At 45.6% G+C, this 12584-nt stretch overlaps 1 protein-coding gene across 2 annotated transcripts in view; it reads left to right on the top strand.

Moving 5' to 3' along the window:
* The window catches only part of LOC138812171 (WD repeat and FYVE domain-containing protein 2), a 273328-nt gene that overhangs the window by 238941 nt on the left and 21803 nt on the right, over window positions 1-12584 (top strand). The window contains exons 12-13 of one of the 2 annotated variants that reach the window (XR_011367562.1): window positions 3999-4207; window positions 5740-5812. The exons of the other annotated variant lie outside the window; for it this stretch is intronic. The gene's annotated coding sequence lies outside the window, so the exon portion shown is untranslated. Of the gene's footprint in view, window positions 1-3998; window positions 4208-5739; window positions 5813-12584 lie in introns of those variants that run through there. 2 annotated transcript variants of the gene reach the window in all.

Here is a 12584-nt window from a genome sequence, read left to right as displayed (position 1 = left end):
TTTTATTTGAGAACATACTGTACAGAGGGGCAACAATTACATGGGCAGGATAATGCATACATTTCTTACCAAGCATTGCAGCCTCCTCCTTTGTTTACCCTTCACTTCCCTTCCCCGCCTCCCCCCTCCCCCCAGATAAGTTTACCTTTGAACCTGTGCCTTGTACATGTCATCTGTTGGGGCAGTGAAGTAGAGATATGAACAGAGGGCACGCTGGAATACCCCTGCCTGTCTCTCCTTGCTGCCACATTTGCATAGAGCATGAGTCAAATCTGATGGGTCCTAGCATGTGGGATTTTCCAGGACTCAAATGAATACTAGGCAAGTGGCTGTGTCGTTGAGACACAGGGCACATTCCCAATTGAACCAGAGCTGCTTCCACTGCAGGCAAAATGCAACAAACAACAAAGAGACCCCCCCCCCCCCCCGTCACTTCTTCTGACTCAAGGAATAACCCTGCATTGGCCAACCTTTCACCCTGCATAGGGTGACCCTAGATGGAAAGGAAAGACAGAGCAGCCCAGAGCTCCTTTCCCTTTAGTCCATCTTACTCATCACTAAGCAGAAGGTAGAGTTGGCAGAATTGTGTCCATATCAAGGAACGAAGTAAAAGCAGTTGTTAGTTCTGTGCAGTGTTGACACACAAAGAGTGTCACTTTGGTGACTCCACAAAAAAAGTTAAATGCTATATAATTACACTTAAAACTGGCATTATAAAGGCCTGGTGGGGGATAGTTCGGTGAGAGACCTCCTGCCCAACAGATACATGGCTCTGGGTTTGATCCCCAGCACTGCAATACAGCGAAAATGCTAGCATTAAACAATTTTAAGATGAAGGGTAAGATTTGTGCTAAAATTAAATGCTTTTCTTCTGCTTCAATTGATACTAAAATGCAAATAAAGATCCTATGGCTGGTCAAAAGGAAAATTCATAGTGTTAGCAGCTCAAGAAGTATTTGAACAAGGCACATTGGTTTTGTTTGGTAGTGGTTCCTGCAAATTATGTGTAGGCCGTATTGATCAGGGGTGCCACAACCCTCCTGATAGAGGCAGCCAATTAAAGAGAGAACTTGGAGTAGGGCCAAAGAAAATGTTTCTTGCTGGTAAAGGATGGAAACTAGAGGCTGACGAATCCCATTCTCTATTCCGGGCCTTATCACTTGTTGCCAAGAGGATAAAGTGAATGACATCCTGGGAGGGCCTTCACGGTGCTGCAAGCTCGGGCAGATGGTGCTGCCAGCCACAGGTGTAACACAGGTGTTCAGTGACCCAGAGCCATGGAGCAGCTCCCAGAGGAATCATCAGCCATCTAACCTTCCTTTTTTTCCCCCTTGTTGGTGGTGGGGCTTGAACTCTGGCAATGTCCCTCAGCTCTTCAGCTCAAGGCAAGCATTCTACCACTTGAGCCACAGCACCACTTCTAGTATTCTGGTTGTATGTTGGAGATAAGAGTCTCATGTACTTTCCTTCCTGAGCTGGTTTTAAACCATGATCCTCAGATCTCATCCTCCTGAGTAGCTAAGATTACAGGCATGAGCCACCACCGCCCGGCTTTATCCAACCTGCCTAATGCCACCCCAAAACACATTACTCTGGAATAAAGATTGTTTTGAGCCAAAGACCCTAAAGGAATTGCAGGTGTAAAAAATAGCTTTCCACTCCTTCCCTTTCTTCCTGAAAGCAGGAAATAAGATGTCCTCCCCACACCACCGGGAGAGTGACATCCTCCCATCAAAAATGGGAAATTGAGACCAAGAGAATTCTATATGCACAAAATGTCAAAATAATTTTTATCTCCCTTTAGCCTTTCCACAGCTTGATTACTTTTTCACAATTGCCTCTTCTTAATTCAGTTTAGTATAAAAAGCATTTAGCTTATTCTATTTCTTTTGGATTTCTATTTCTTATAAAGGTTCTTGTGTTATATAAAACTAGGTATTGTGGAGCATGAGTGTAATTCCAGCCCTCAGGAGGCGGAAGCAGGAGGATTGTCAGTTCTAGGCCAGCATGGGCTCCACAGCAAAGGACTTTCCTAATAGACTTGTTAAAACAATATTATAGCCACCAGAAAGCACAAAACAGAGGGTCCACTAAGTAATACCCACTGCCAGCCACTGTCATTACCTTTCACTGCAGCCCTTGTGAGGGACCAAATGGAGAGCCATAAAGGAAATAAAAAAGGATGCCCTGTAGCTCTTTCTTGGATTTGGAATGAGCTGATTTGGATCATTCTGAGCCTGTTCTTCCCGCATAGTTTCCATTTCCTCCCTGCCCCTGTCATCAGGCTGAGCCAGAAGTGGTATGACTGGGTCATAAGGGAGGTCAATATTTAGCTTTCTGAGGACCCTCCAGACTGCTTTCCAAAGTGGTTGTATAAGTGTACATTCCCACCAGCAGTGTAATAGGGTTCCTCTTTCTCCACATCCCCTCGAGTATTTGTTGTTGGCTGACTTTAGGATGTGGGCCATTCTGACTGGGGTAAGGTGGTATCTCAGGGTTGTCTTTATTTGCATTTCTTTCAGGGATGGTGAACATTTCCTTGTGTGTTTCTTTGCCATTTTTATCTCTTTTTCTGACAAGTCTCTCTTTAGTTCCCTTGCCCATTTAGTAATTGGTTTGTTAGGTTTGGGAGGGATTAGTTTCTTGAGTTCCCTGTATATACAGGATGTTAACCCCTTGTCTGATATATTGCTGGTAAATATTTTTTCCCAATTAGTTGGTTGTCTTTCTAGCTTGGTTGCTATAGTTTTAGCTGTGCAGAAGCTTTTTATTTTAAAGCAGTCCCATTTGTCAAGTCTCTCTCCAATTTGTTGTGACCCTGGGACTCTGTTCAGGAAGTTCCTTCCTGTGCCTATTAGTTCAAGTGTCTCTCCTACTCTGTCCTGCAGTAGTTTGAGTAACAGGTTTAATGTTAAGGTCTTCAATCCATTTTGAGTTGATGTTGGTGCATGGTGATAGGCTGGGGTCCACTTTTAGTTTTCTGCATGTGGCTGCCCAGTTTTCCCAGCACCAGTATCAAATCCATTCTTAATCTCCAAGACTTAGTACATGATTCTCAGATTCCCAGAGTCACAGACCTACCAGAAATGGGTGGTGACAAACATGGCCTCGGTGTCTGCATTTAAGATGACTCTTAGGTGATGGTGCCACGTCCCAATCCACCACAAACTAGGGGCAGTACAATGATGGAGGCCGGGCCAAAGAACCAAGATTTGGGGGGACCCGGGGACCCGAAGCGATTCCTGCTGTCAGATCCCAAGACCCCTTAACAAACATTTTTATTGAGTTCATTCAGTACAGGGGGAGGGGACTGAAGTTACAAGCAAATGCTAGGGTTACAATCATTAGCATGAGGCATAGTTTGCATACAAGTGATAAATGACTTCCTTATCTTAGAAAGCAGAGAAGCAATAAACATTCCAACCTTAACACAGACTTTCATCTTAAACACAGGGTAGTAATTTCAGCCTCTGTGTTGCCTAGACTACTGATTTTACCAGGGCCCTAGGCCCCAGCCCCTAGTGTTCTGGGGGCTTTACTGAGAGATTGGAGATCAAGCTCTCAGCCCCTTGATACTTCATAGCTTCAGCTCAGCTACAGAGCTCACAGTGCCACAGAATCCAGGCTGCAGAATCTTCTGCAGAGTCCTCCTGAGAGCCTGAGTGTATGGTGTGGGCAGCAAGGCAGGGCACTGCCCTGGGCTTCAGGAACTCATTGGATGGGGGAAGGGGGTAATAGTGGTGAACAGCTCTACAGCTTCTCCATCCCAAGCCACAGACCTGCCTCCTGGGGAAGCTGGGGGCCTGGTCTTCGGTCATGAGAACTCTCTGAAACAGAGGTCTTATTTCCTGGTGATGTTGTTGTGTCCAGACAGTGGTCCAACAACAGTGATGACCACCAGCCAATACTGCTGCTCTGCCTAGCTGCTTATTAACACCAGTGTGGATGCAGTTGCCACCTTCTAGTTTTGTATAAAATGAGAGTTTGTGTCTACACAGATTGCAAGAGCTGGTGAAAGAGTTAAATCCCTCAGGAAGACCAAGGGAGACAGTCATCCTGAATGGGAGCCACGGTGGGAGGATGTACGAATCAAAATGTTGGAGCCAGATCATTCTTTATGCCAAGAACACAACTCAACCAATTCCTGACTTCCACGTGATACTGAAGAAAGAGCCTTTGTGAGGATGCCCTCTTCAGGACAGCCTTGGTATTACTAATCAAGGTTCTTGCTCAGGTCTAGAAGGAGATTTATTGGGCAACTGCTCTTCTTACCACTGCTCTTTGCAGCTTCCAGTTGATTGTCCAGAGGTCCAGGTACCCTAGCAGATATTAAAGATATCCTAGAACCAGCTCTAGGTAAAAATAGGTATCCAGAAGTAATACATCATGGATAATCTTGGTAGGGAAAGTGGTTTGTTCTTGGGTTCGTCTGTTTTCATTGGTAATCAGACATTGTCAGATAAATAGTACCCTCTTGCTGGCTTGCTTAGTTTAGTGCAAGAACTGAGACCAGGGTCCTATGGTTGCTCTTTTGTTTTGTTTTTGATTCATGCCAGTCCTGGGGCTTGAACTCAGGGTGTAGGTGCTGTCGCTGGGCTTTTTTGCTCAAGGCTAGCACTCTACCACTTGAGCCACAGTGCTATTTCTGGATTTTTGCTGGTTAATTGGGAATAAGAGTCTCACAGACTTTCCTGCCTTGTGGATTTTCCTGCCCCGGCTGGCTTAAAACCACAATCCTCAGATCTCAGCCTCCTGAGTTGCTAGAATTACAAGCATGAGCCACAGGTACCCAGCAATCCCCACCCAAGAGTCAACAGCAGAAGGATGAACTCACATTAAACTCTAAATTGCTCTCACGGGTATCTGTAATGACACCAGAACCTCAGTCCCATAAGCCACTTCTGCCCTCTCCTGGTACATTCAGTAATGCTGTCTCTGCCTTGTCTTTGATATCTATCCCTCATCTTCCTTTACCCAGCTTCTGCCTCACTCTGTTGTATGAACTTCCACTGACTCCCTGAGGTTATAGTCAATAGTAATTTGCACAAGGGATGTTTGGCTTTTGTATTTTGCATCTAACTTGCTTTGAATGGAGACAAACTTCTTTATAGATACATGTCCATTCATTGATGTAGTTTGGAATGAAGACATTGGTTTGAGGAGTCTCACAAAGGAAATAAGATGTATACTCACAAAATCTGTGTAGAAGGGAAAGCTGAAGGTTTACAGAACAGCAAGGAAGCCCAGAGGAAGACAGAGTCCTGAGCAAGTTAAGAAAAGGCTTCAAGGAAAAGGTAACATTGGCACTGGGTGTTGAGAGTATAGGATTTTGATGGGCTTTTCAGTCAAAGGGAAAACCATTTAAAAAAAGATTGATCAGGAGATACTCAGAGTGCTTACTCATCAGACTTAGCTAACTGTAGGTTACCTAGGGTAGAGAAATGACAGGTGAGATTGGAACTAGACCTTGAAAATAAAGGATGTTTCCATTTTACATCAGGGCATATGAATTGTACTAAAAAGCCAAGGGGCATTGTAGGAATTTACTAAGGTTTAGATAGTGTTCTCCAAAGGCCCCGTGTTGAGGCTCTGGTCACCAGCCCATGGCACTTTAGGGAGGTGTGGAATCTTTAGGAAGTGCAACCAAGTGTAAGGAAGTTAGGTCACTGGGTGCATGTCCTTGAACGGTGTATTGGAACCTGACTCCTTTGTTGTTCTCTCTCTGCTTCCCACCACCAGATGGTGAGCAAGACCTCCTTTGCCATACGCTCCCACTGTGATGTTCTGTCCCACCATTGGCTCAAAGCAAGAGGACTTCATGACCCTAGACTCTCTGGATCCATGAGCAAAAATAAACTGTTTCCCTTATTAAGTTGAGTATCAAAGTTAGTTTGTCACATGATGGAAAGCTCAATAACATAGGTATGAAGTTGGGGAGTGAAAAAGGATCAGCAGTGGTGGACAGCAGTGAAGAGGTAGCTAAGAGTCAGGAGGCATCATCAAGCCAGGGGTTTGGACACCGATGGTGCAGGAATGAAGGAAAGAAAAAGAAGGAAAGAAAGAAAGAAAGAAAGAAAGAAAGAAAGAAAGAAAGAAAGAAAGAAAGAAAGAAAGAAAGAAAGAAAGAAAGAAGAAAGAAAGAAAGAAAGAAAGAAAGAAAGAAAAAGAAAGAAAGGAAGGAAGGAAGAAAGAGAGGGGAAGGGAGGAAGGGAAAGAAAGAAAAAAGAAGGAAGAGAAAGAAAAAAGAGAGAAAGAAGGAAAAGAAGGAAAGAGAAAGAAAGAAAGGAAAGGAAAGAAGGAAAGAAAGAAAGGAAGGAAGGAAGGAACGAACGAACGAATGAAGGAACGAAGGAACGAAGGAACAAAGGAAGGCAGGCAAGAAAGCAAGCAAGGAAGAAAGAGTGAACTCAGGGACTGGGAAGGTGGCTCAGTGGTAGAGCGCTTGCCTTGCATGCATGAGGCCCTGGGTTCGATTCCTCAGCACCACATAAGCAAAAAGAAAAAAACCAGAAGTGGCGCTGTGGCTCAAGTGGTAGAGCGCTAGCCTTGAGCTGAAGAGCTGAGGGATAGCACCCAGACCCAGAGTTCAGGCCCCATGACTAGACCCCCCCCCCCAAAAAAAAAAGAAAGAAAGAAAAAAGAAAAGAGTGAGTTCAGGGATAGCACCCAGGCCTTGAGTTCAAGCCCCAGTACTAGCATGCATGTGCACACACACACACACACACACACACACACACACACACACACACACACACTCTCTCTCTCTCTCTCTCTCTCTTACATACACACAGATTTAAAAAAGAAAATGAAAAACCTCCAAACTTGCTAGCATTGAGGAACTTTGCACACCTGGGCATCACAGCATCTTAGCCACACCGACTCCAGGCCCACATGGTGGGTCTTGGCCATGGGGCAGGGGGACTGGGCAGTGGTGGAGGACATTTGTGGTGCAGGTACTGAGATGTGGATGGTGACAGGGAGCAGGGAAGCTCCCTGCAGAGGTACAGAGCACTGCTGTCTCCTCCCCTGCCCGAGTGGGTACAACTGGCTGGCCACACCATGTTCCAAACCTGGCTCTTTCTGGGTGGCGGGAGGCAGCGTGCTGGGAAAGGGTCCATGTGGACAGAGGGGAATCATAGCTCTGCGGAGCTCTCCTACCTGTCCTCTCATTGAAACCTCAGTTCCCAGAAGGCGAGGATGTCCCCATTTTCCTGAAAAAACTGGGACTTAAGCCAGCTCATGTGCTAAAAGTCACCCCACTAATAACTAGCAGAACTGGGGTTTGAAATACAAACTGAGACTCTATTTATAAATTGAAATCCCAGCCTCGCTCTGTCACCCTAAAGAAAGAATATAAGGGAAAATATGAGACAGAAAAGGCTAAAAGGCTTCTCAAAGTGGGTCAAGGGCTCTGCCAGAAGCTCATTGTACCTTCTGGATCAGTCTGTGTGTGTGTGTGTGTGTGTGTGTGTGTGTGTGTGTGAGAGAGAGAGAGAGAGAGAGAGAGAGAGAGAGAGAGAGAGAGAGAGAGAGAGAGAGAGAGAGAGAGAGAGAGAGAGAGAGAGAGAGACTAGGACTTGAACTCAGGGTCTAGAGGCTGTTCTTTAGGTTTTTTTGCTCAAGGCTGGCACTTACTATTTAAAGAGGTCTACCTCCACTTCTGGCTTTTTGGTATTTAATTAGAGATGAGAAACTCACAAACTTTCCTGCTTAGGCTGGCTTTGAACTACAATCTTAGTATCTCAGCTTCCTGGGTAGATAGGATTGCAGGCATGAGCCCCTATCACCTTGCCTGGAGCAGTCTAGTGGATACCTGATCTGGTTTTTACCAGGTAAAGATTTTCATGTTCACTTTACATGAGGAAACCAAGGGTCAGAAAAGTAAAGTCCCACCCAAGATCATACAGCTAGACAGGATCTCTGGTGTCTGAAGTTCTGCCAAACTCTCTCTTTCTGGTGACCAGAACTGTCTTTGATAGTTTAGGCTGAACTAAAATGACAGGACACAGAGCACAGAGCTGGGCATAGAAGGTTTCATAACCTCTGTCTCATAGGAAATGTGCTATCTCCGTTGCCTCTGAACTATTCCTACCACTCTTCTCCCTCAAGCAACCAGAAGATATGTGACGCCCATAGTAGGTCTTCAATGCATTTAGTGAAAAATTCCACAGATTTCTTTTTAAGTATCCCTTCACAACGCTCCATTCTTTCCACACTATCCTTGCAAAATTTGGCACCATAGCCAGGTACTGATGGCTCACACCCTCTAATCCTAGCTGTTCAAGAGGGTTGAAATCTGAGGGTCATGGTTCAGAGCCAGCCAGTCCATGAGACTCTTATCTTCAGTTAGCCACCAGAAAGCTGGAAGTGGAGCTGTGGTTCAAGTTGTAAAACACCAGCTTGGAATGAAAAGAGCTAAGGGAAGTGGTGCTGTAGCTCAACTGGTAGTGCGCTTGAGCTGAAGAGCTGAGGGACAGCGCCCAGGCCCAGAGTTCAAGCCCCACGATCGCCAAAAAAAAAAAAAAAAAAAGAGAAAAGAGCTAAGGGACAGTGCCCAGATCCTGAGTTTAAGCCCCAGTACTGGTGCACACACACACACACACACACACACACATACACACACACACACACACACACACACACACACACACACTGTCACCATGATGTCCTTTCATACAGAAATTGCACTGCGGCCCTCTGGCTATAACAACGTCTTCCCATTATCCTGACAGGCTTCCTTCTGATCAGGAGGAGATGAAGCCAGCTCTCGGGCCTAATGGGCTCAGCCAGGTGCATGCTCTTTTGTTAACCAGAACACTGGCCCTTTGAATGACTGATGAGTTAGACTAACAACCACATTAGCCTGGATATCCACACTTAATGAATCAATTATACTGCACGAAAGTGAAGCAACTTGAAATTGTATTCAGAAACACAATCTTTCCTGGCCAAAGACCAGCCTAGTTATCTAAGGGAGCAAGTGAAGTACAGGGCAGACCCTCAGGATTCCAACTGGTGCCTCCTTTGATCACCCCAGGCTTGCGGCAAGATTGCTCAGGTACTCATATCTTAGATGGCAGCACACAGTGCTTATTTCCAGCCAAGGGAGGCCCCTGTGTCTGTGGGAGGCTGAATCATCTGTTTGTGGAGAGATGTCACATACTCTCTGTCCCTGGCCACACCTTAGGAAAATCCCTCCTACTCCCTATCCTTCTCTCTCTGTCCCAGTTCAGGGATGCTCAACCCCTATCCTCCAGGAAGCACCTCATGGAACTTTAGAACCTGGGAACTTAGACAACTCAATCAGCATGTAGCAGATGTTTAAAAGCTGGTGGAATTTCTTTTTTTTATATTATTTTATTTGTGAACATACTGTACAGAGGGGTTACAATTACATGGGAAGGATAATGCGTACATTTCTTACTGGAATTTCTTTCTTGAGGCTGGTGTGGATTCATATCTCCTAGCCACAGGAAACATAAAGAAGCCTACAGAAGTCAGCTCCTCCTCCGTGGCTAAGGGGAAATAACAAAGTGGGGAGAGAGAAGGATTCTGCGCCTCTGCCATGAATGGCTACTGATGTATAAACTTCATCAGAGACATGGCTGATGGTCTATTACTCTGATTTGCCAATCTCTCTTGTAAGTGTGTGTGTGTGTGTGTGCATGCGCGCCCGCACACGCGTGCACGTGTATATGAACTAAGGGCCTAGGCACTGTCCCTTAGCTTTTTAGCTTGAGACTAGCACTCTACCACTTGAGCCATAGTTTTCTTTCTGGCTTTTTCTTTTTTTGGTGGTCCTGGGGCTTGAACTCAGGGTCTGGGTGCTGTGCCTGAGCTTTTTTGCTCAAGGCGAGTGCTCTACCACTTTAAGCCAAAACACCACTTCTGGTTTTCTGGTGGTTAATTGGAGATGAGTCTCGTGGACTTTCCTGTCCTTAATGGCTTTGAACCACAATCCTCAGATCTCAGCCACCTGAGTAGCTAGGATTACAGTTGTGAGCCTCCAGTGCCCAGCTTCACTTGTGGCTTTTTAATGGTAAACTGATGACAAGAATCTCATAGACTTTCCTGCCCAGGCTGGCTTTGAACCAACATCCTCAGATTTCAGCCTCCTAAGTAACTAAGATCATATTAGCATGAGCCATTGGCGCTCAGCTTCTAGTCTTTTCAATCAACATCAGCTTTGCAAAATCCACTGGCTTCTGTGTGTGTCACAATGTAACAATACAAGCGATTGTTCCTGGCCATTGATGGGCCATGTATGTCAGCCTCCTGGGGACCATGAAGAATGATGTCCCACTATGAACAATAATGTAGGACTAGCTAGAGATTTCTTTAATTCAAGTATCTCAAATTGACGGATCTCTTTAGCTGCTAACATCAAATAACAGTAGAAACTCATTTGAAGGAAAAACTAATGACATCCTTCTTGGAAATAATACCAGGCTGAGTAAGGCAGCAGCCGACAAGCTGGTTATTAGATCCCTTCTAGCAATGAGGCCATTTGTGCTCCTTCCTGCTCTTCATTTACATAAACTGGAAAGATAAATGAGAGCTTGAAAAGGGTTGACGTGCTGTCACATATTAGAGAATGCTCTTGAGACAGTGGCTGTAGCGGTGGAACTGAGTGCTGGCACCCTGCCAGAAAAGGAAGGGGAAATTCCCACCCCAAACCTCAAATATTGGCTGACAAACTCAGCGGACAATGTCAGATGTTAGTAGTGGTAGGGTGATCAGGGAACAGAAGCCCAGGCTATGCTGTCCATGAAACTATAAGCAAGTGCTCCATTTTTGGAGGGCAATTAGGCACAACTATTGTAGGCAGGGTGACATGTAGAATATACTTTCGTTCACATGATACTTTGCCTACATATGTGCAAATGCATAGGAAAAGAGCAGAAGCATGCTTATGGACCGAGTGCGGTTGTATCTGTATGTAATCTCAGCTAAGTGAAGAAGTAGAACAGGAAGATCAAGGTCTTAGGCCAGCCTGAGGGCAAAAATGACTTTATCTAAAAAAATAAAACACGAAAGTCACTCAAGTGGTAGCATGCCTGTCTAACAAGCATGAGGCCCTGGATTCAAATCCCAATACTGATGAAAAGAAAAGAGCTTTCTTACCAAACTACTGGTAATAATTCCATGTGGAAAAAGGGAAATAAAAGGGACCACAGGAAACAAGGCTTGAAGGAAAATTATTAAATGCAGGCATGGAAAACTTTGCACACCATACTCTAGTTCTGCCTGACTCCTCCCCAGGCCCCCAGCAGGTTTTACCTTTATCATTTAAAGCTCTCCATCTAAGACTGGCTGCTACCTCAGTGGTAAGCCCTCAGCTAGGACTTGGGGTCCTGGGTTAGGTCCCAACACAGAAACAAACCAACAAACCTATTTAAACCCTGTTGAAGTTCAAGAACGATTATTAGTAAAGAAAATGTTGAGATGTTTTCTAAAATTCCAGAGTGAAAATAGCGTGTAGGGGCATAGATAAGGAATAATGTCCCTGGGAGCAGGGGAGAGAGAGAGGGAGAGAGAGAAAGACAGACAGACAGACAGACAGAGACAGAGACAGAGACAGAGAGAGACAGAGAAAGACCAAGAGTGAAACAGAGAAACAGAGAGAGACAGAGATAGAGATATGACATAATGGCAGCAAATCCCAAGAGAAAAGCTGGTTGACTCCGAAGTCCTCTCTTACAGGAACAGGGTACACCAGGAATGACAGAGGAAGTGGATCCAGGTGGGAGAAAGTGAGCTTCACAACCAGGTCCAGAAACTTTCCAGAAAGGAGGGGGGGAGGAGTTGTAGAACTCGAACAGTCTGGAAGACTGGAGGGCTGATATTGTAGAGGGGATTTTTATGAGATGAAACTAGGAGGGACGTGTTGTGAAATGAGGAGACTGTAAAGTGGCGCCCTGACCCTGCCACCTGTTACTCATTCACCATCAGAATTCCAGGGTTTGATTCCCCCTTCCCTCCCCCCACCCCCGGGGCCCCACCCTTTGCCCAATCCTAGTCATAAGAGTCTTCAGTGTAACAGGCTCTAGCGCTGTGGTCTGAGAAGGACCTCTCAGGTTCCCTAAGTGACTGCAGTTGTGTGATGGTCAGGGCCAACACCTGGTACGTGCCATGGACTCCAGCAGAATACGAAACTAACAGCTGTGTAAGATGGCACACCTGAAGCAGGAAACAAAAGACCTGCAGGAACACCTGGGAAAAGACAACAAGAAGATGGCTTGTGCAGCAAGCGCTGAAAATAGACTTGCAACTCCACAACTATCAAGCGAGAACTTGGCTTTAGAAACATTTGGTTTATACTCTGCCCTAGCCCATGTGCAGCAGGAGGCCAGCTAGAGAGCCCTGTAGCATGAGGGTCTTGCCAGCTGCCTGCAGGCTTTGCAGCAGAGAGGGTCACAGAGCTAGAAATGACATCGTGTGCAGTCTCCACCATGCAGAATCAGACAAATGAGAACAACCTCGAGCTCATCAAAGCTCTGAACAATGTGAAGCTGCAGCTCCAGGCAAAGGCCAGGAGCTCTAATGACCCGCAGGAAGAGAACATGAGCTGCAGGAGAGGCTGG

This window comes from Dipodomys merriami, unplaced genomic scaffold (genome assembly GCF_024711535.1).
Source record: "Dipodomys merriami isolate MVZ:Mamm:240054 unplaced genomic scaffold, mDipMer1.0.p SCAF_56, whole genome shotgun sequence".
NCBI classification, from domain to species: domain Eukaryota; kingdom Metazoa; phylum Chordata; class Mammalia; order Rodentia; family Heteromyidae; genus Dipodomys; species Dipodomys merriami.
Note: the sequence above shows the minus strand (reverse complement) of the source record. Positions and strands in the feature narration are given on the sequence as shown.